Raw genomic sequence first — 24259 nt, 5'->3', positions numbered from 1 at the left:
TTGTTGTAAAGCTGGTTTGGCGGTGCTGAACTCTCTCAGCTTTTGCTTGTCTGTAAAGGTTTTAATTTCTCCATCAAATCTGAATGAGATCCTTGCTGGGTACAGTAATCTTGGTTGCAGGTTTTTCTCCTTCATCACTTTAAATATGTCCTGCCAGTGCCTTCTGGCTTGCAGAGTTTCTGCTGCAAGTTCAGCTGTTAACCTTATGGGGATTCCCTTGTGTGTTATTTGTTGTTTTTCTCTTGCTGCTTTTAATATGTTTTCTTTGTATTTAATTTTTGATAGTTTGATTACTATGTGTCTTGGCATATTTCTCCTTGGATTTATCCTGTATGGGACTCTCTGTGCTTCCAGGACTTGATTAACTATTTCCTTTCCCATATTAGGGAAGTTTTCAACTATAATCTCTTCAAAAATTTTCTCAGTCCCTTTCTTTTCCTCTTCTTCTTCTGGAACCCCTATAATTCGAATGTTGGTGCATTTAATGTTGTCCCAGAGGTCTCTGAGACTGTCCTCAGTTATTTTCATTCTTTTTTCTTTATTCTGGTCTGCAGTAGTTATTTCCACTATTTTATCTTCCAGGTCGCTTATCCATTCTTCTGCCTCAGTTATTCTGCTATTGATCCCATCTAGAGTATTTTTCATTTCATTTATTGTTTTGTTCATCGTTGTTTGTTTCCTCTTTAGTTCTTCTAGGTCCTTGTTAAATGTTTCTTGCATTTTGTCCATTCTATTTCCAAGATTTTGGATCATCTTTACTATCATTATTCTGAATTCTTTTTCAGGTAGACTGCCTATCTTCATTTGTTAGGTCTGGTGGGTTTTTATCTTGCTCCTTCATCTGCTGTGTGTTTTTCTGTCTTCTAATTTTGCTTATCTTACTGTGTTTGGGGTCTCCTTTTTGCAGGCTGCAGGTTCGTAGTTCCCGTTGTGTTTGGTGTCTGTCCCCAGTGGCTAAGGTTGGTTCAGTGGGTTGTGTAGGCTTCCTGGTGGAGGGGACTATTGCCTGTGTTCTGGTGGATGAGGCTGGATCTTGTCTTTCTGGTGGGCAGGTCCATGTCTGGTGGTGTGTTTTGGGGTGTCTGTGGACTTATTATGATTTTAGGCAGCCTCTCTCCTAATGGGTGGGGTTGTGTTCCTGTCTTGCTAGTTGTTTGGCATAGGGTGTCCAGCACTGTAGCTTGCTGGTCGTTGAGTGAAGTTGGGTGCTGGTGTTGAGATGGAGATCTCTGGGAGATTTTCACTGTTTGATATTATGTGGAGCTGGGAGGTCTCTTGTGGATCAGTGTCCTGAAGTTGGCTCTCCCACCTCAGAGGCACAGCAGTGACTCCTGGCTGCAGCACCAAGAGCCTCTCATCCACACGGCTCAGAATAAAAGGAAGAAAAAGTAGAAAGAAAGAATTAGTAGAAGTAGAAAGAAAGAAAAAAAGAAAGAAAGAAAGAAGGGAGGGAGGGAGAGAGGGAGGAAGGAAGGAAGGAAGGAGAGAAGGAAAAAAGAAAGAAAGAAAGATAAAGTAAAATAAAATAAGAAAATATAATAAAGTTATTAAAATAAAAAAATTATTATTAAGAAAAAAAATTTTTTTTAATGGACGGATAGAACCCTAGGACAAATGGTGGAAGGAAAGCTATACAGACAAAATCTCACACAGAAGCATACACACTCACAAAAAGAGGAAAAGGGGGAAAAAATCATAAATCTTGCTCTCAAGGTCCACCTCCTCAATTTGGGATGATTCGTTGTCTATTCATGTATTCCACACATGCAGGTACATCAAGTTGATTGTGGAGCTTTAATCCGCTGCTCCTGAGGCTGCTGGGAGAGATTTCCCTTTCTCTTCCTTGTTCTCACAGCTCCCAGGGGTTCAGCTTTGGATTTGGCCCCGCCTCTGCGCGTAGGTCGCCGGAGGGCGTCGGTTCTTCGCTCAGACAGGACGGGGTTAAAGGAGCAGCTGATTCGAGGGCTCTGGCTCACTCAGGCCGGGGGCGGGGGGGGGGGGGGGGGGGGGGGGGCACGGCGTGCGGGGCGGGCGTGCAGCGGCAGACGCCAGCATGACGTTGCAGCAGCCTGAGGCACGCCGTGCGTTCTCCCAGGTAAGTTGTCCCTGGATCCCGGGACCCTGGCAGTGGTGGGCTGCACAGGCTCCCGGGAGGGGAGGTGTGGACAGTGACCTGTGCTCACACACAGGCTTCTTGGTGGCGGCAGCAGCAGCCTTAGCGTCTCATGCCCGTCTCTGGCGTCCGCGCTGTTAGCCGCGGCTCGCGCACGTCTCTGGAGCTCCTTTAAGCAGCGCTCTTAATCCCCTCTCCTCGCGCACCAGGAAACAGGGAAGAAAACGTCTCTTGCCTCTTCGGCAGCTCCAGACCTTTTCCCGGACTCCCTCCCGGCTAGCCGTGGTGCACTAACCCCCTTCAGGCTGTGTTCACGCCGCCAACCCCAGTCCTGTCCCTGCGCTCCGACCGAAGCCCGAGCCTCAGCTCCCAGCCCCGCCCGCCCCGGCGGGTGAGCAGACAAGCCTCTCGGGCTGGTGAGTGCCGGTCGGCATGGATCCTCTGTTTGGGAATCTCTCCGCTTTGCCTTTCGCACCCCTGTTGCTGTGCTCTCTTCTGCGGCTCCGAAGCTTTCCCCTCTGCCACCCGCCAGTCTCCGCCCGCAAAGGGGCTTCCCAGTGTGTGGAAACTTTTCCTGCTTCACAGCTCCCTCCCACTGATGCAGGTCCCGTCCCTATTCTTTTGTCTCTGTTTTTTCTTTTGCCCTACCCAGGTACGTGGGGGGTTTCTTGCCTTTTGGGAGGCCTGAGGTTTTCTGCCAGCGTTCAGTAGGCGTTCTTTAAGAGTTGTTCCACCTTTAGATGTATCTCTGGTGTATCTGTGGAGAGGAAGGTGATCTCCGCGTCTTACTCTTATGCCATCTTCCTGGAAGCCATCCCTTGGTTATCTGTTTTATACACAGTAGTGTGTATCTGCTAATCCCAATCTCCAAATTTATCCCTCCCCCCAACCTTTCCCCTTTGGTAACCATACGTTTGTTTTCTATGTCTGTGAGTCTGTTCCTATTTTGTAAATAAGTTGATTTGTAGCTTTTTTTTTTTTTTTTAAGATTCTGCATATAAGTGACCACATCTTCTTTATCCATTCCTCTGTCTATGGACATTTAAGTTGCTTCCGTGCCTTGGCTGTTGTAAATAGTATCAATGAAGCCCTTCTTTGCAGGCCGGTCACTGTTGTGGCCTCTCCCGTTGCGGAGCACAGGCTCTGGACGCGCAGGCCCAGCGGCCATGGCTCACGGGCCCAGCCGCTCCGCGGTATGTGGGATCTTCACGGACCAGGCCACGAACCCGTATCCCCTGCATCGGCAGGCGGACTCTTAACCACTGCGCCACCAGGGAAACCCCAGTGAAACCATTCTTGATGCTTCTGTTTAACTTAACGTTTTTCCTCTTCCCCCAACCCCTTTGCATTCTGTACACACTGTTGTCAGAGCTTTTTCCATAATGGCAAATACTTATTTGAGTTCTCTACTAGACAGTACCTGTGGCAAGAATCTTCTCATTGGTGTCTCTCTCCAACTGCTCCTCGTTCTAATGTTTCTTACACATTGTTTCCAGATTACCTAAAAACATTCAACATACCTTGCTTGCTTATATTATAAAGTCCAGCTGCTCAGCATGGTACCCAAGGTTCTTCACTCTCCATTCCCAGCCCAATTTCCTTACCCACGCCATGCTTCCTGCACTGTCATACACAGCAAGCACCTAAATGCACTGCGATGGTTCATACTTCTGTTTATTTCCCCTTTTTGAGGAATGTTTTTTTCCTCCTTTCCAGATGGTCTATTCTTACTCTTTATTTGAAGGCTCACAGGACACACAAAATCTATATGAAGGTGCCCCTGCACTCTTTGGTAGAGCCATACACCCCTTTCTTTACACTTCCAGAATGCTTCTGCAGAGGGCATATCACCCCTGGAATCTTACTATAGCCTCCCTGGACTCCTTCTTCCATGTTTGCTCTCTTCACTCAATCCTCAGCACAGTGACCATGCGTGGAATGTCAGATCTTGTCAATCCTCTCCTCAAGGCCCTTCCCAGGCTCCCCAGCTCATTCAGTCCTGACAAAGCCTTGCCTCATATGGCCTCTCTCTTCTCACACTCATCTTCCTCTCCCTCTGCTCCAGCCTCACCGACTGGCCTCCTCGATCTTCATTGGACTCCTCAGACAAGTTCCCAGCTCTGGGCATTTGCAGTTATCTTTTTCTCTACCTGAAACTCTTCTCCAAATACAGTAAGTCCCCCACATGAGAACCTTCAAGTTGCGAACTTTCAAAGATGTGAATGTGCATTCGCGTGCCCAATCATGTAAGTTAGTTCACATGTCTGGTGTACATTGTCGTGTGTGTGCATCCTCTACAAGTAGTTGTGATTTTGTGTACTTTACTGTATAGAGTACAGTATCACAGTATCTTTATTTCAAGCCCAGGATGTTCGGAAGCAAGTGTAAAACCAGCGGTGATGTAGCTGGTACCACTGTACTTTTCAAGGTACTGTACTGTAAGATTAAAATGTTTTGGTTTTTTGTTTGTATTTTATGTATTATTTGTGTGAAAAGTATTATAAACCTGTTACACTACAGTACTATATAGCCGATTGTGTTAGCTGGGTACCTAGGCTAACTTTGTTGGACTTACGAACAAATTGGACTTACAAACGCACTCTGAACAGAACTCTCTCGTATGTATGGCACTTACTGTAATCACATGGCTTACACTTTCTCCCCTCCAGGTGTTTAGTTAATGTCACATTCTCACTGAGACCATTCTCAACGATCCATCCCATTTGACCTTGTACGTAACTCTTTTCCTATACTTATTCTCTATTCTCCTTCACTGCTTTCATTTTCTTCACAACTAATATTTTCTATTTTGTTTCTTATTGCTCCCCCTGGAAACTAAGCTCCACAGAGTAGGATTTTTTTTTTTTCTACGTAGTTTTCCGAGGTTTCCTAGAGCTTAGAACAGTTTTGGGTATATAACAAGACTTAATTATATATGTTGAATAAACACACCAATTCACACTATAAATTACTTGAATGGAGAGATTATGTTTGACTCAATTCCATGATTCCATCTGGGAATGATTCCTGGCACATAATCATTAAACCCACAAAAGTTTTTGATGAATAAATGAATATATTTGCCAACCCTTGGATGCAGTGTAGGAGAAGCTACTTAAACATGCAGCAGCTTATTTGCTGGATTTCTTCCATCTAAATATAATTCTTTAAATGGCTTCTCAATCTAAGGGGAAAAAATGGTCAACTGTTATTATTGGCTAGTAATGGAAAAGTTCCTCATTTATCTGAAAGACTATTGGAACTCAATCCACTGTACAAGTCAGAGGGATTTTTGTTGTTGTTCCTCTGTATTTTACCCTTTAACAACTTTGTTCCCTTACATTGTTTTTTTTTTTTAAATTTTTATTGGAGTATAGTTGATTTACAATGTTGTATTAGTTTCAGATGTACAGCAAAGTGAATCAGTTATACATGTACATATATCTGCTCTTTTTTAGATTCTTCTCCCATACAGAGTATTGAGAGTATTGAGTAGGCCATTACAGAGTATTGAGTAGAGTTCCCTGTGCTAAACAGTAGGTCCTTATTAGTTATCTATTTCATATATAATAGTATGTATATGTCAATCCCAATCTCCCAATTTATCCCTCCCCCCTTACCTCCTGGTAACCGTGTTTGTTTTCTACATCTGTGACTACTTCTGTTTTGTAAATAAGTTCACTTGTACCTTTTTTTCAGATTCCACATATGAGTTATATCATATGACATTTGGCTTTCTCTGTCTGACTTACTTTATTCAGTATGCCAATCTCTAGGTCCATCCACGTTGCTGCTGTTCTCTTACATTGTTGAAAGACAATGTGACTTTTCAGCTCTGGCTTTAAGGTAGAAAACTGGGGCATTATAGGAAATTCTGATGCCTGGTATACAGAACCAGAAATTATTATTCAATTAGTTGGGATGCAGCCTGATCATTGGTCATTTTTATAAAAGTCTCAGAGAAATGGAAATTAGAAACCAAGATCAGGAACCACAGTTTAAAAATGGTTGTAACTCTTCATTGCAGCACTGTTTACAATAGCCAGGACATGGAAACAACCTAAATGTCCATCAGCAAAGGAATGGGTAAAGATGTGGTACATATATACAATGGAATATTATTCAGCCATAAAAAGGAACGAAATTGGGTCATTTGTAGAGACATGGATGGACCTAGAGACTGTCATACAGAGCAAAGTAAGTCAGAAAGAGAAAAACAAATACCATATATTAACGTGTATATGTGGAATCTGAAAAAATTGGTATAGACAATCTTATTTTCAAGGCAGAAGTGGAGATACAGACATAGAGGAGAAGTGTTGTGGATGCTGGGGCGGGGTGGTGGGGTGAATTGGGAGATTGGGATTGACATACATACACTATTGATACTATGTATAAAATAGAAATGAGAATCTACTGTATAGCACAGGGAACTCTACTCAGTGCTCTGTGATGACCTAAATAGGAAGGAAATCCAAAAAAGAGGGGAGATATGTGTATATATAGCTGATTCACTTTGCTGTACAGTAGAAACTAACACAATATTGTAAAGCAACTATACTCCAACAAAAATTTTTTTAAGAAGCAGCTTAGACACATCTGGAATCTCAAAAAAAATAATAAATAATAAAAATGGTTGTATCTTAGACTAAGTGGTCAGGTCTCCATGGCTATCACACAACACCTCACTCTCACCATGACTGAAACAATTGGGACAGTATTTTACGCAAACGTAATAGAAATCAGGAAAGGCATATATTTAGTTATTTTTGATAATGCAAAATGTCTAGATTTTTTTCTGAGGTAAGTGATAGATTACTTTTTCTGAGGTAAGTGATAGAAACAACTTTTCAAAGTTGTTTTCATGAGCTTACTGCCATATCATGTTTAAGCCATCTCTTTTTTCCCTTAGCTATTAAATATAAGTGTGAATAAAGGAGAAAAATGGACATCTAAATTGACAAATTTATCATTTTCATTTTTCTTTATAAAACTAAATCTTATGGAAGGTTTGTGTCTCTCTGTGAATTGAAGTCCTATGTATTAATTTATTATCTAAAACTAGTCAAGTTAAGAGAGGAGCTACAGTGAGGTTTTAAGGCTGGATATTAAATGCTATTAGAAAGGATTTTTCATCTACCACTTATTCCTTTCCAAAAGATCAGTGAAGAATCTATGGTCATGGTTTCCTAACTAACATAAAATAACCCCACTTGTATGTATAGTGATTTACATTTGCCTCTAGGAAATTAAGCAGTTAGTTACAATTTACTACGCATATAGAGCAAATATAGGATATAGAATTAATTTTACACGAATACTTCAATTTCTGTATCCTTTACACAGAATGAGTTGTATACCAGACACACACATACAAATTATATATATAAAACATTTCTGTAAAAGAAAGTATAACCAGTAATTTGTACCTAACTTAGAGGATAGTATGTTTCATCTACAGTTTATAGTAGCTGTGGCTCAAAGAATGGCACTTTTTTTTTTCTTTTTGGTATTGAGTAATTGAAGAGACTTATAGGAACAATTAGATTTATGTCCACAGTTACAATGTCTGCATTTTCAGTAACACCTGGGCCTTTGCTTTCCTGTTGAAAATGAAATGTTCCCAATGCCAGACTGTGTGTAATGAGTTGGAAAAAAAGTGATTCTTCTTACTCATCACTCAGTGAATAATGACACCAGTAATGTGAATATTAGTGGCACATGAAAGAATAATGATCCCTCCTCATGCCTCCCTCACTGCCCAGGGAAACTATGTGCCCACAGCTTCTGGTGAGCTTCCAGTTTCATAGCACAACCTGAAACTAGGGAACATCCAGATTGTAGAAAGGACTGATATCCTACACTGATGCTTGCCATTACAGCAAAAAATAAGTCTGGGATGCTTAAGAATTTCTATAATTGGTGTTTAATTCACTCCTCTCTGTTCATTGTTTTTAGGTCTTTTTGGTTCTGACTTTTAGGAGATGCGTTTTTGATTCCTTCAGGTAGACAAAACTAGAAGATTTTTCTTGTTCTTCTCATGTCCAGCTCTGTCCATAACTCTAATAAGATAAACAAATCCATATGTCAATCATGAGTTTGCCTAATTGTTAATGAATGAAACTATTTATTTTCTCTGTCAAGCTCTTAATTTTATTAGGACCCATCTCTATATATGCCAAGATAGAGAAATAAGAGCTAATTTAATAGAGAAACATAAATATATATTCACCAAAATTTATTTAGGGCACTTATCCATAGCTCAAAACAGAATAAAGCTCAATTTATTTTTACCTCAGTGCCATGAATTAGATAGCTAAGATAGTTTAAATTCCATCCATATACTCTACCGTCTTTGCTTAGATGTGCATCTTTAACCTTGCCTTACCTTTCTTTACTAAAAAGAAAAGATTTTTTTTAAAAAATAGAGGCTCACAGAAAATGGGTGAACAAATCCCTCACTTCTGTAACTTTCTTGTATCTTTGTTGTTTTATTTAAATTTTCAAAAGTGTTTCTTCCTTCCACTGCCTTTTACTTTTTTTTAAACACTGAAGTGTTTGATTTAAATTGTTTAAAGTTAACCATTTTCAAGGAGAAACATTTGAAGCCTTGGAAGAAAATAATTTTTTTCTCTCCTGATGCTTATGAGTCATCTTAACCCCTTCTCCTAACTCTCAGATGAAACTGAGGTGTCTTTAATTGTTTAAATAAAAGGTAACTTCCTAAGGGACAGAAATGACTTAGGTGGAAGTCTTGAGTTGTCTTGAAAGAAAGCTCAGGGCTTTAGAGTCAGACCTGGTTGAGTGACCTGGGGAAGGAGCTGGGTATTTCTGTACCTCATTTCTCTTGTTCTGAAAAGGTGAATGATCCTCTCACAAGGCTATCATGAGATTAAATCTAACTGGAGAACATACAGAGTATGTATATTGTAAGTCCTCCTCAAAAATAGGAATTTCAGATTTCATTTATTTACCCCTTTCCAATGAAAATGCTAAAATCATTTTCATTTAATATTTTGTCAATGCCTATACTTCTAAGTGACTGCGGTTATGTTAATGAATAACATATGTTCAAGGAATACAACTTGACTCCTTGGTGTCCTCAGTCAGTGACCGCTTCAGTGGAGTAGATATTCAGTGATCTGAAATTGTTACTACAGCCAAAGCACCAAAAGAACCCCATGCAAGCAAAATTTTGGATCAAGGGCTTAATTTCTTTTCAAGCAAAACCCAGATTGTTGGCTCTGAACATCTTCAGAAGAAGCCACTCTATATCCAGTTAAATTACCAGTAATAGTTCTTCTAAATTGGCTTATAGAAATTAACTGAAGGCATTCATTTGTTATTGGTAGGCATGAGTGATGCTGAAAGCAAAGAGGGGCCCAAAGAGGAAACCTGTGTTAGATTTAGTGTCTGGGTGAAGTAGGTAGGTGTCTCCTAGACCTACTTTGAGGGGAACCAATCCAGATATATTATCTGTTTAAAAACAGTGTCTCACCACTCTCAGTGTCTGGAGATGCTCAAAAAACATGGAAGATTCGTCATAAACTCTGAAATAGAAGTGTAGTCTCTGGCTGCAGAATGTACCCTGGCATGAAATGACCATTTCAGCATCTGGTTAGTAAATTACCTCAGCAGAAAACACTCTCCTTTGTTGACAAATGGTCTAGCTACTTTCTTAGTGAGACTGGAGGATGAGAAACTTCTGGAAACAGTTTGTATGCACTCCCTAAATATGGAAATATGGTGAAAAGTCCTGTAATCCAGGTGGAATCATGTACCAAGTGTTATTATAAACAAAGTCAATGTTTCTCTTCATGTCTTTTCTTTAAAAGCATAACTAAAGTTGAGAACTTAAATTTTAAAAATGGTTTTGTTGCAGTTCATTAACATCAAAACCAATAAGAAACAAATGTTGTATTGCATTCTTATTAAAATAAATTTAAATAATTAGATTTCTAAGTTGAACCATTGAGTATTTCAAGACATATTTACCCATGATACTATCTTACCTTGGGCAATTCTTTCCTAAGGTAATTATGCCAGTACCTCTTATTTGGACTATTTCAATATCAAAATGTAAATAAATGAAATAAAGTTGGAACAGCAAAAAGGCACTTAACTAAAAAATGTTAGAATTTGAAGAGAACTTTGATATCCTCGATTCTAGCCTTTTCATAGTATGGACAAGGATATAACAATATTAGGTCTAAGCAGGTTTAGAAACTTGTCAAGGTTATATAAATTCCCCAACTTTGTTTTCCTACTCTAAGTCTGGTGTTTCTTCACCCATCAAGGTTCATCCTCATGTTTAGCGAATAGTAAATAGATTGACAGGACCAGAATATAAGGGGCTTGTGGAAGTTGAAAAGGCTAGAAAGGCAGGCAGTATAAAAATATGTAGATCCTTTAATGATAGGCTGACTAGTTGAGACGTTGTTCATTAGGTAACAGGGATCCACTGAACACAGCATGGAAGCTTGATCAGAGGGTTATCAAGAAGCTCACAGGACAATCTTAAATGTATATGTTTATGCGCTGCCCATGAAGCTCGAGAAACAATTTGCCACCCATTTCACACCTTAACTGGAGTAAATTTGTCTTTTTGCATAGTGACTGGGTACCATGACTATAAGAAGACTGTAAGAGATATAGAGGGAGATTACATTCTCCAGAAATAAACAGCATGATATATTTGGAGAAGGGAAAAGAATATGTAAACCAGTTTCTTTGTCCATCTAGTTCTCTTATTAAGACTGAGGTTCCAGAAAGTAATAAGGTCAAATACCTATAATTTCTGACAGTGCAGTGAGAAAAGCAGTAGAATAAATACTGATTTGGAGGGAAAGATTTGGAACTTTCTTCTTTAAAAATCTTAAATTGGACAGGTCATCTTATTCTCTGAAATAAGAGAGGTAGGTAATGATGTAGGTATCGATTTGAAGGTCAACCATGGGTCAAAGAAATAGTAAATTTGAAATTTCACTTCACCTAATCTAATAGTCTATCATCATTCATCTTTTAAACTAAAAAAAAAAAAATCAACTTGCTATCTAAGAAAATGATTATACAAGGAAGCATTTCACATGTAAGAGAATTCTTTTCTTGAATAGCAATTATTTCACATCTCAGAATCTTAAATGTGTTACTAAGGGGATATAAAAAGATTCATGGGATATAAAAAGATTCATGGGACCTTTACTTCTGGTTATGATATAGAAAGTCACAGGAAATCCTTGTTTTCATCCTAACAACCAAAAGAATCTGGATAACCTTCAAAAACACATAGTTCTTTTCTTAATCCTTCAGAAAGCTGAGGATGTGATGAAACCTTAATAAACTGATTTCCAGAAAAATGACAAGCTCTTCACAAGAAAGAAGAGTTCCATAGCTGTTCTCTTTTCAAGCGAAGTAGCGGAGGAGGTACAAGCCATAGAAGGGGTTAAGGAGAAACCAGCTAAACTTTTAATAAATTTTTAATGGCTGTCTGTAGGCTGGCGCGAGAGATTAGATTTCCAAGGGGCCTAAACCACAGAGCAAATCTGCACCCACCCACCAAATATTTCCCACAAATCTTCACCTAGCGCTTAAGAGTACTATGCCAGAAAGCTGGGGACACGTCAGGAGAGCTGAGAGAGATACCCCCTGAGGTACACAGAGCCTCCTCTAAGTAGACAGCACCCACTAGAGGGGAAGAGGACGATTGGTAGGAAAGCTGAGACACACAGCTCTCTCAGCCACATAGGCTGCGGCAGGCCAGGAAGGAAAGGTTTGAGACCCGTCTTTCATGGAATGTAAAATTGCTGACCTAATAAGGCTGAAGAATGGGAGTCAGGGTGGAAAGATATCTCCAGAGTTGGAATCCAGGGATGATGCCAGAGAGAAAAGACTTCTTCCCAGTGAATCCAAAAAGTTGGCAGCTGAGCTGTGAAACAGAGAGTTATCATTCTTGGTACAGAGAGATGGCGGCTCAGTTCTAAGGCACAAAGAAAACTCCCTAATCTCACCAGTGCTCAGACCCTAAGCTATCCTGAGAAGAAAGTCTAGATCTTTCCTCAAAACACATGAAGCCAGTGCTCAGAGTCAGCCTAGCTCAACTGCATATCATACTGATGCGGTCTTCCACTCTTGCACCCAAGCAAAAAAGGGGAAATAACTTTTTTTGGAACTTAATATTATTTTAGGCCTCCACTATTCTTTTATACAAAATGTCTTTCATATAATAAAACATCGGGAGACATTAAAAAACAAGATAATGGGGTCCATGCTCAATAAAGGAAAAAGTCAATAGAAGTAGACACAAAGATGGTCCAGATCTTGGATTTATCAGAGACTTTAAAATAGGATAAAATTGCTCAAAGATATGTTGAAAAAGATATCATGAAAGGCAATCTCGTATGCTCAACAATGGTAAATATTATAATAGACATATAATAATTAACATATGGGAAAGAACCACTGAATTGGTAGAGAAACATAGGGAAGATTTGATTCAAGAGGTATAATTTCAGTTATGCCTTGTGCTATGTTTAGAAACAGAAGAAACATAGAAAGGCATTCTAAGAAGGTGTAATAGAGAGTAAAGAGATAAGTAGTTAGGAAAGGGTATTGTATATCTGCAAAGCAGTGAGAATTTCTAAATAGTAGAAATGGATAATTCTAGGGTTGGGCACAGGGAAATTTCATTGACATGTGACCTGCATACTAACACATAGCCCTATGCTCCAAAGAGCCCCATGCTTGGTTTAATGCTTTGCTGTGGCCAAGTTGAAATTCTTAACCTTTGATCAAGGGTCATCATATTTTTATCTTGCCTTGAGACCTCCAACTTACATAGTCTGTCTTGAGTGGCGGTGGCCATCAGGAGATGTTAGGAGCAGATCGTGAAAGGCTTTGAATACACCATTAGACAAATTAAGGTGATCATATGTCACAGATTCTCCAGGACAGGCCCAGTTTATACTGTTGTCTCATCCAATTTTTACTGGAGTCTCCTGTCACTTTATAGCGTCCTAATTTGAGCATACCACACTCTGCCGCTCCAGGAGCCAAAGGATATTTTTAAGCAGGGGTGTGTTCTGAGTATACATCGTTTTCAAGCAAACTTTATAAATTTCAGTGTGAAGAGTAGACTTAGGTATGGCGGAAGCTGCTCACACGAGCAGTTAGGAGGCTTTTGTAAGACACAAATAGTGGTGACCTAAACCAAAGCAAGGACTGAGCGGAAAGAAAGATGTAGCACACGGTATTTGTTTTTCTCTTTCTGAGTTACTTCACTCTGTATGACAGACTCTAGGTCCATCCACCTCACTACAAATAACTCAATTTTGTTTCCTTTTATGGCTGAGTAATATTCCATTGTATACATGTGCCACATCTTCTTTATCCATTCATCTGTTGATGGACACTTAGGTTGCTTCCATGTCCTGGCTATTGTAAATAGTGCTGCAGTGAACATTGGGGTACATGAATCTTTTTGAATTATGGTTTTCTCAGGGTCTATGCCCAGTAGTGGGGTTGCTGGGTCGTATGGTAGTTCTATTTTTAGTTTTGTAAGGAACCTCCATACTGTTCTCCATAGTGGCTGTATCAATTTACATTTCACATATATATGGAATCTAAAAAAAAAAAAAAGAAGAAGGTTCTGAAGAACCTAGGGGCAGGACAGGAATAAAGACGCAGACATAGAGAATGCACTTGAGGACACGGGGAGGGGGAAGGGGAAGCTGGGATGAAGTGAGAGAGTGGCATGGACATATATACACTACCAAATGTAAAACAGATAGCTAGTGGGAAGCAGCCGCATAGCACAGGGAGATCAGCTTGGTGCTTTGTGACCACCTAGAGGGATGGGATAGGGAGGGTGGGAGGGAGACGCAAGAGGGAGGAGATATGGGGACATATGTATACGTATAGCTGATTCACTTTGTTATATAGCAGAAACTAACACAACATTGTAAAGCAATTATACTCCAATAAAGATGTTAAAAAGAAAAAAAAAAGAAAGATGTAGAAGATATCAGATTTGGTAAATTTTTGGATGTGAGCAAATGGAAAGAGAAGGATCAAGAATGACATCCAGGTTTCAAACTTGAAAGATCAATAGAAGATGATGCTCTCGTACAACGTTTGAAGGAAAAGCAAGAGAAGGTTTGTTTGGACTGCAGTGACATATACACACTGCTATATTTGAAATAGATAACCAACAAGGACCTACTGTATAGCACATGAGACTCTGCTTAATATTCTGTAATAACCTAAATGGGAAAAGAATTTGAAAAGAATAGATATATGTATACATTAAAAAAAAAAAGAAAGAAAAAAAGAAGAAAGAAAAGAAACAGCATTTAGAACAAGATAATTCTCCCAAAAGGTCCCAGTTATTTTCTTCCTGGAATTTAAAAAAAGACCAAGAATTTATATAAAATTATTTATTGTTTTCATGTCAAAAACATTATATAACTAGATGCCTAGTTAAAAAAAGAGTTGATTGGCCTAATGAGTATATAGGTCTGGAATTCAGAATAGAGGTCAAGACCAGAGATGTGAATTGGGGAGACATATGAGGCCTGTCTATTCTCTTCTTGATGTATTTGTGGCTATGGATCCTAGCCTTGTCAATAGGAATCTGTCTATGACAGGAAATTCCTCCCCCCCCCGAGCTAGGTCCATGAGGGTGGAAAAAAGAGGAAGTGTCTTAAAACCTGTCCCAAGCTCTCTTAAGTTGGTGCCAAATGTAAGCGATTTCCAAATGTAACATCACATCTATATTACATTTTTTTCTGTATCTCTATTACCTTTTGTCCCCCTTTCCATATTCCTATTTATTTTATTACATAGGCAGCTTATGTTGTCAATAACTATCTTGGGGTTGTTTTAAACTTTCATTTGCCCTGAAGCATGCTCCTTGCTGTTATTTTCTTATTTCTACTTTGATTTATAACCTACTGCTTTAATCTTAGGCTTACTGCTTCTCTTCGTCTTTACTTATTTTCACTTACCTTAAACTTTTTCTTCTATTCCTTTTAAAGAAAAAGAAAAATGCTTTCAGTATTCCTTTAAATTTCAACTTCAGGCTTTTTTATTTTCTAATTGAAATTTTTATTGAAATAATTGTACATTAACGTGCAGTTGTTAAAACCAATACAGGGTCAGATGATTTCACTGGAGAATTTTATCACACATTTAAAGAAGAATTAATAGAGGGGAATTATGTCAGCATGATTAAGAGGATTTACAAAAAAACACAGCTAATATGATATTTACATTAATAATCATAAAAGAATGAACGTTTTCTCCTAATATCAAGAACTAAGCAAGGTTATCTGTTATTATAGTTTTTATTCAACATAGTACTGGAAACTCTAGCCACTGCAATATGACAAATAAAATAAAGGAAACACATACAGATTGTCTATGTGGAAAATCCCAAGAAATCTACCAAAGAAACCAAAAACAAAACCAAAAAAACCCTCCTGGAACTAATATACAAAATCAGCAAGGTTGAATGTTTGTTCTAGGTTTCTTTTTTTGGAGCTTTAACATTACAAATCCAACTACTTTACTGATTATAGGACTATTCAGATGGCCTATTTCACCTTGGTTAAGTTTTGGTAGTTTGTGGTCTTTAAGGAAATAGTCAATTTATTCTAAGTTGTTGAATTTATGAGCATAAAGTTGGTCAAGGTATTCCTTTATTATCTTTTTACTGGCTGATGAATCTATAATGGTATACTGTGTTTAACTCCTTGTATTGATGATTTATGTCTTCTCTATTTTTGTCAGTCTTGCTAGAAGTTTATCAATTTTATTGATTTTTCTCAAAGAACAAGCCTTTTGTTTTATTGAATGAACTTCTCTATCATTTCCTATTTCAATTTTATTGATTCTTTTATCTTTATTATTCCCTTCTTCCAATTGCTTTGGGTTTACTTTGCTCTTCTTTTTCTAGTTTCTTAAAATAGGAATTTAGATTATCTATTAAAAATCTTTCCATTTCTAGTGTAAGCACTTGGTGCTATACATTTCCCTCTCAGCACAGCTTTAGGGATATACCATATATTTTGATACCTTGTGTTTTCATTTTCATTTGACGTATCTTTAACTTCTTTGACTCAGGGATTGTTAGGGGTATGCTATTAAGTTTCCACATGTTTGGAGATTTTTTCCTGTGTTTCTGTTATTGATTTCTAATTTGATTCCATTATGATCAGGGAACATACTCTGTATTATTTAAATCATTTTAAATTTGTTGAGCTTTGCTTTGTGGCTCAGGTTATGGTCTGTCTTGAATGATTCATGGGCACTGAGTGTATTCTGCTGTTGTTAGGTGGAGTGTTCTATATATGTCAATTAGACCTTATTAGTTGAGTGTTTTGTTCAGATTTTTTACATCTTTGTTGTTTTCTGTCTATTAGCTCTATTAGTTGCTGAGAGGAGATTTTGAAGTCCTCAACTAAAATTGAAGATTTATCTATTTATTCTTTCAGCTCCATCAGTTTTCCTTCATGTATTTTGAGGGTCTGCTGTTTTCTGCGTACACATTTAGGATCATTATCTTTCTGGTGGATTGATGACCCTTTTATCATTATGTAATATGGCTCATTGTCTCTACAATTTCCTTGGCTCTGAAGACTACTTTATCGATATTAATATAGAGCCACTCATGCTTTCCTTTAATTATATTTATAAGGCGTATTCTTTTTGTCCTCTTAATTTGAACATACCTATGTCATTGAATTTCAACAGCATATACATGGATCATATTATTTATCCATTCTGCTAATCTCAGTCTTTGGATTGGTATATTAAAAATATTTATGTTTAATGTAATTATTCTTATGTTGGGGTTAAGTCTTCTATTTTATTATTTGTCTTGCATTTGTTCCTTTAGGTTATCATTCTTTTGTTTCTCCTTTCTTGTCTTTCTGCAGATTACTTGAATCCAAACAATCTGTCTTGATTTATATATAGTGTTTGGGGTGCATCTGTTTGTCTATTTTTTGTAATGCTTGCTCTGGGTATGACAATATACACATAGTTACTGGTATCAGCACTTAACCACTTCAAGTGAAGTGTGGGCATCTTGGCAATTTTACCTGCTCATGTTACAGCATTTCTTGATGGAAGGGGGCAGTCTCAGGAATGGCAAGGGGAGAAAGCACTGCTACTAGCTGCTTATTACTAGCAGGACTCCCAATCCATCCCCCTTGCTGGTGGTGTCAGGCCCATCCAGTGTTGTCAGACAGACCTTAGGGTGACCTGGAAGAAAAATGAGCCTACCTAGGCTGCCTTCCTTTGGTAGGTTGAGAGTTGGGAAATGAAGGGTTGACCTTCTTTTATCAGATAGGGGTTCACTGTGCTGTTCCTGTAGTCCTGGGATCCCAGTCTTTCTTTGGGGATTCAAGGGATTTGGGGTCTGATCATGGAAAAGGATGATATGAGGGGCAGTAATATACAACAAATTTTATTGAGTGATGCTTGGATAGGTTTGCATGAGAAGGGAAGTCTCTCACAGCGTGAGACAATCCAGAGGCTATGGTGAGAAGGCTACCATCTAGAAGGGGAGGGGGCCAAGGGAAATCCTGGGGGAGAGGGAGATCCAAGAGGGAGCTTATATGTGTGGGTGATGTCACTCAGCAGCACAGTGGGGATCTCTGGATCAGAGCTCCAAAGGGCAGCAGTGACTTGGAACCTTACAACTGCAAGGTCCTATCTTATTAATAGGGAGCTGCTGTTGGGTGAGGTTTTGTTGGACATGAAAAGCAGGCAGGCTCTAAATGTCTAAAAATGTGTTTGAGCTATTTTTAAAATAATTAGATGTGCAGAAGTTTGAGTTTAGCATTGGTCAACTTTTGAGCTAACAAGTCTCAGCCTGCAGTGAGGAAACAGACAATCTAGGGACTAAAACACAGAGACCATCTTTGGCTCATTTAGATAACATCCTCTTAATACCCTGCAGGGTCCTCCTTTGCTTTTCTCTTAGCTTTAGATATAACTCACATATCATACCATACAATTCGTCCTTTTAAAATGTGTAATTCAATGTCTTTTAGTACATTCACAGAGTGGTGCCTCCATCACAACAATCAATTTCAGGAAATTTTCATTACTCCAAAAAGAAACTTTAAATGCCTTTGCCATCACTTACCAAAATCTCCCATTCCTCCCAGCCCTAGGCAACCACTAATCTGCTTCTGTCTTTACTTTTTGTGCCTATTCTGGAAATTTCATATAAATAGAATCATGTAATATGTGGTCCTTAGCTTCTTTCACTTAGCATAATGTTTTGGGGGTTCGTTTATGTTGTAGCATGTGTCAGTGCTTTATTTCTTTTTTATTGCCAACTAATATTCCATTGCATTGATATATCATATTTTATTTATCCATTCATCAGTTGATGGACATTGGGGTTTCTACTTTTTAACTATTATGAAAGATGAAAGCATTTATGTACAAGTTTTTGTGTGGACATATGCTTTTATTTCTTTGGATGTATATCTAGAAGTGGCTTGCTGGATCACATGTTTACCTATTTATGTTTAGATAAACATGCAACTCTATGTTTAATCATTTGTGGAAATACCAAATTATTTTGCAAAAGAGCCGTACCACTTTACATTCCCACCAGTACTGTATTGAGGGTTCTGATTTCTCCACATCCTCTCCTTACCTGTTTTTTTAATTATAGCCATCTTAGTGCATGTGAAGTGCTCATTCTGGTTTTGATTTTCATTTCCCTAGAAATTCGTGATGTTAAGCATCTTTTCAGGCACTTATTGACCATTTCTATATCTTTGGTGAAGAAATGTCTATTCAGATCTTTTGCCCATTTTAAATTGTATTTTTATTTTGAGAATTCTTTATGTATTCTGGATTGAAGTTTCTTATCAGGATTTTTTATATATTAAACCATATCATCTGCATGTATAGAAGGTTTACTTCTTCCTTTCCAATCTGGATGCCTTTATTTCTTTTCCTTGACTAATTGCTCTGGCTAGAACCTCCAGTATAATTCTAACTTCTTTATCCAAGTCTACTTATCATTGGAAACCAAGTCCATGGTGTTTCACTATATGTCTTCTTTCCTGTGCATCTTGTTTAACTGCTTAATTAATTTTACACCTTGAAATGCGCTATTTGGCATGGATGACATAAAATATAATTTATTAAATAAAAGCTATGTAGAGGTCTATCAGTATTTCAGTTCTGAATGAATGCTTCGCAAACATTTTTAAATTGTGCAGTTTGTGCATTTTCTATTAAATCTACCTCATGTGAGAGTCTCCATGCACATGAATACTGATTTTTAACAAATTGAAGAGGTTATAATAGGCTAATAGCATCATCTTGTAGAATTATTTGAGTTTCCCTGAAGATGTTCTCTGTAGAATGAGAATGCAATATACTTGAATGGTCATGGTCATATTCTGAAAAGGTAATGTAGGGATATTGGTTATATAATTGATGGACACCATTGAGTTCTTGATTTTAATACAAGAAAGGGAGAAAATAATTTTGGCATGGTCCCTTATATCTCTCTGTGAGTTATATCTCATATATGACCATATATATTGATAGGTAATGTTTATTATATACCTGCTGTAACACTGTATACACTGAAGTGAGGCATAGAAAGAATTCTCATACTTTTACTATAAAAAATGAGGAATACTTCCACATTAAAAGACATAAAAGAACATGAAAAAAACACAATATGTGATCCTGGACTGGATCCAGAATCACAAAAACAGTTGCTATAAGAATCATTACTGGGACAATTGGTGACATTTGAAAAAAATACATACATTATCATTGAACCAATTTTAGATTCCCTGACTTTGGAAATTTTACTGTGTTTGTAACAGTGAATGTCTTTTATCTTAGGAACTATGCACCAAAGTAGTCAGGGGTAAAGGGGCAAGAAATCTGCAAATTTCAATTAGCTCAAAAAATAATAATAGTTCTTTCTCTATTTATATAATCATCTCTGTCTATATATAAAATAATTATCTCTGCCAATATATATGTTATTTATATGTATATGCACACTCATAAAAATAAATATATATGAGAGCGAGAAGACAAAAATGAATGAAATAGCAAATGAGACAAAATGTTAACATTCCATGTAGGTGAAGGGTACACTGGAGTTCCTTGTACTATTCTTGCAACTTTTCTGTAAATTTACAATTATTTCCCAATTATAAAATTAAAACAATCTTCTTTTTTCTGTCTTCAGAGAGTTTATAATCAGGTTGGGGTTATAGGACCTCCTATAAACTTGAATAGCATATGTATTCAACTAGTAACAAAGCAATAGGAGATCATTTCACCAAATGAGTGACATTCAGTCTGTAAGTGTTAGTCACTGTGCATGGCCTCAGGCTATGAGGATGAAAAAACAGATCTTCTCAAATATCTCACAGCCTGGTAGGAGAGAGAAGCTCCTAAACAAATATTTCTACCTGGGAGGAGAAATGTACTACCAGAAATATCTACAGTGCTTCAAAGGAAGAAGTAGTTCTATCCAGAGGTGTTGAGAAGCTTCAGGAAAATTGAATTATGCATTGGCTTTGAAGGGGTAGTGGTTATGAGAATGCACAGCACAGAGAGGCAATTGACCTTCACCAGCCCCAGCTGCTGTGCTTTGAAATTCATCACCCAATCAGGCTCCTATGGTGTCCATGACCCGACCAGCTACAGCAGGTAAACTAAGGGCGTCTTTGGCTCAGTGACTGTCAGAAGGCTATTCTGAGCCTTTCTTAGATTGCCAGGCATCTGTGTACTTCCCCCAAAGCTCGTCTTTCTCTCTCCTTCCCTTGGAGTAGCACTGGGATCTGATGAGCTTCTAGCCTTACCTGACCCCCTTCCTTATTTCCTTACACTCAGGCATTTTCTCTAATGTAAATGTAATACCATCCTGGCCTCTGATTCTGGGAGGACTCACAGGAAGATTATCTGGCTGTTCTACGCGCAGCAGAAAAAAGCCGGTTGGGATCCTCCTCCTCCCAGGAGCTGATCTGAACAGGACGGTATTCTCCACCCCTTGTAAAGCCCAGATTACCCACATTTCCTTCCCATGTGGGAGCCCTTATCTTTGGAAGGCCAGTTTTCTCACCATTCTGAATCTAGGCTTTGACAAAAAAAAAAAAAAAAAAAAGGCAGATTTCCAGAACATGAAGGTTGGTTTTTCCAGGGGGGGTATAAAAAGATGATAATTACATTTTCATTTTCCGTGGTCTCCTACAATAACAAGTACACAGTAAAATATACCTCATTAAGTTCCTCTGCCATAGAGGTTTGAGGAAACTCATCCACCTCTGAAACTTCAGACCATCACTCTCATGGCCTGAGGTATAGAATGAACCTTCTCTATGAATTCCCTAGGCTGAACAGACTGGGTTTGTTTCACATCTATTTCTTGAATGGGATATGAATCTTCACAGCTAGTCTTCAATATTTGTTGGACAAACCTCAAGTAATTTGGAAGCAATTTCTCAGGCTACTTATCCTCCATCCTAGATCTGAAAAAAAAAAAAGGTTAGATTTATAATATAATTGACTTGGGAATGATTTCTCCCAGTCAGGTTCTTCTTTGGCTTGCAGATGTCGGTCACTTTTTGTTCTATACTGTCGTGGACCAAGAGAAAGTAGAATTTTTTAGCTCCCAAAGACAATGACAACAAAAAATAAGTCTACCCAAGATCTATGCTTTTAAAAGTTATTTTTGTGTGAGAAGAAAGCATAGGCACTATTTCTAGAAGCACCGAAATCATCTGATGTTGGGAAAGCTTCAGGAAGAAGTGAATTGTTAAAAGAGTTGGCAAGAACAATCTTTTGTTGTTGTTGTTTTTGTTCAAAACAAAAGGCAATTCCATTGCTCTGCATTTCTGCAGCAAAACTATTTTGCTTTTAAAATTTTATTTTAGGATTTAATGAATCAATGCTTTATTGAAATACAGGTAAATATTTTATTATAAAATATCTTTTATTGCAACAATATGGATGAATTTCAGAAATATAATATTGTAAAAGAAGTCAAACATAAAAAGTAGATATTTTAAGATTTCACCTCTAACAAAGTACAAATTTGAAGTTAATCTATGCTCTTAGTAGTCATAATGGTTGTTATCCTTGAAAGGGAATGGCACAGAAATAGGAGCAGAACTAGTAATGCTTTGTTCATTGATTTTGGTGCGGATTACATAGACATGTCTCATCTGTGAAAAATTTATCAACCTATAAACTTATGCACACATATTTAAGAATGCTGTATTTCAAAAAATGTTCAAGTAAGAATATATTCACCTAGGGCTTCCCTGGTGGTACAGTGGTTGAGAGTCCGCCTTCCGATGCAGGGGACGCAGGTTCGTGCCCTGGTCCGGGAGGATCCCACATGCCGCGGAGCGGCTGGGCCCGTGAGCCATGGCCGCTGGGCCTGCGCATCCGGAGCCTGTGCTCCACAACGGGAGAGGCCACAACAGTGAGAGGCCCGCGTACCAAAAAAAAAAAGAATATATTCATCTAAAATACAGAAACCACAATGAAAAAAACTAAAAAAAAAATTAATTTCATGACCCAAAAACTGTCACTTCATTTTTTTTAATTTTAAGACTTTACAATTTTTGTAGTTATAAAATTAATGTAAGGGTGTTGTAAAAATTCAAATGAAGAAGTATATTTAGTAAAGAGCAACCATTTACACTTAACTGCCTCCTTTCCCAGTATAATGAATCCCTCATTCTCCCCCATATCCCCAGATTGAACCCATGCTATCAAGAGGGTGTTTATAGTTCCACATATTTATTTTTCTTTGCATAAGAGAGCATACTATATGTTTAAACATATAACATATCATTTAAAAACATAAATAGGAAAATTTGTTCTGAGTTTCTTTTTATCTTGTAGGTCTTGTCTTATCAGTACATAAGACAATACTTCATTCTGTTGAACATCTGCAGAATATTCCAGTTTATGAATGAATTTATTAAAATGTGTAAAATTATGAATACTTAATTTGTATTTGTTTCCAGTTTTTCATTATTAAAAGCAATTCAGAAAAATCCTTGTAGACAGATGTGTTAATCCACTCAGGTTGCCATAACAGAATACCACAGGCTAGGTAGCTTAAACAACAGAAATTTATTTTTTCACAATCCTGGAGGCTTGAAGTCCAAGATCAAGGTGCTGGCAGGGTTGGTTTCTGGTAAGAGCTCTCTTCCTGGCTTGCAGACAGCTGCCTTCTCCTTGTGCCCTCACATGGCCTTCCTCTTGGAACACGTTGAGAGGGATCGCTGGTTTCCCTTGCTCTTCATATGAAGACATCAGCCCTATTGGATTAAGGCCCCAACCAGATGATCTCATTTAAACTTAATTACATCCTTAAAGGCCCCATCTCCAAATGCAGTCAGTCACATTGGGGTTTGGCAGGTTAGGGTTTCAACATGTCAGTTTGGGGAGGGGACACAGTTTGTGTCATAACAACAAATATTTGTGCAAGTGTGTATTTTGTAAGTTGTAAGTTTGATACATATATATGTGTATATGCATATATAAGTAAATATACGTGTATGTATGTGTATATATATAGTATGTATATCTATCTATATAGTATGTATACAATTTAAAAATACTATTGAAAAGCTTATCACGTAAGCCATTTTATATCCTTCGTTTCTTAACATTCTGTCATGAGCATTTTCTAATATTATGCAATATTCTGTGAAAAAATTATTTTAATTGTTGTATAGTATTTTATAGGGTTTGTAAACATTCTGGTTTGGGGGATATAAGATTTTTTCCTAGTTTCTTTTAACATAAAAGTGGGCTGTCATTGAATGTAAATTTCTACCCACATCTCTATTTCTTTTATATAGATACATCCTTAGAAATTAATTACTTAATCACAGGACAGGATAATTTTTAAGACTTTTTGTATATATTGCCATATTTTTTTACTCTTAGAGTTATATAAACTTACATATCTACCAAGTGTATATTATCAATGAGATTAAATATTTTTATATACATTGGACATTTACATTTTTTCTTTTGTATTTCTCTAATCAGGCTTCTTTTAGGATATATTTTTCCTATTGATTATGTTTTCATTTTATATAGTATGCATTTTTTCTAAGTTTTTTC

This window comes from Monodon monoceros, unplaced genomic scaffold (assembly GCF_005190385.1).
Source record: "Monodon monoceros isolate NGI ecotype Baffin Bay Population unplaced genomic scaffold, NGI_Narwhal_1 Super_Scaffold_15, whole genome shotgun sequence".
Taxonomy (NCBI): domain Eukaryota; kingdom Metazoa; phylum Chordata; class Mammalia; order Artiodactyla; family Monodontidae; genus Monodon; species Monodon monoceros.
This window is presented reverse-complemented; position numbering follows the sequence as displayed.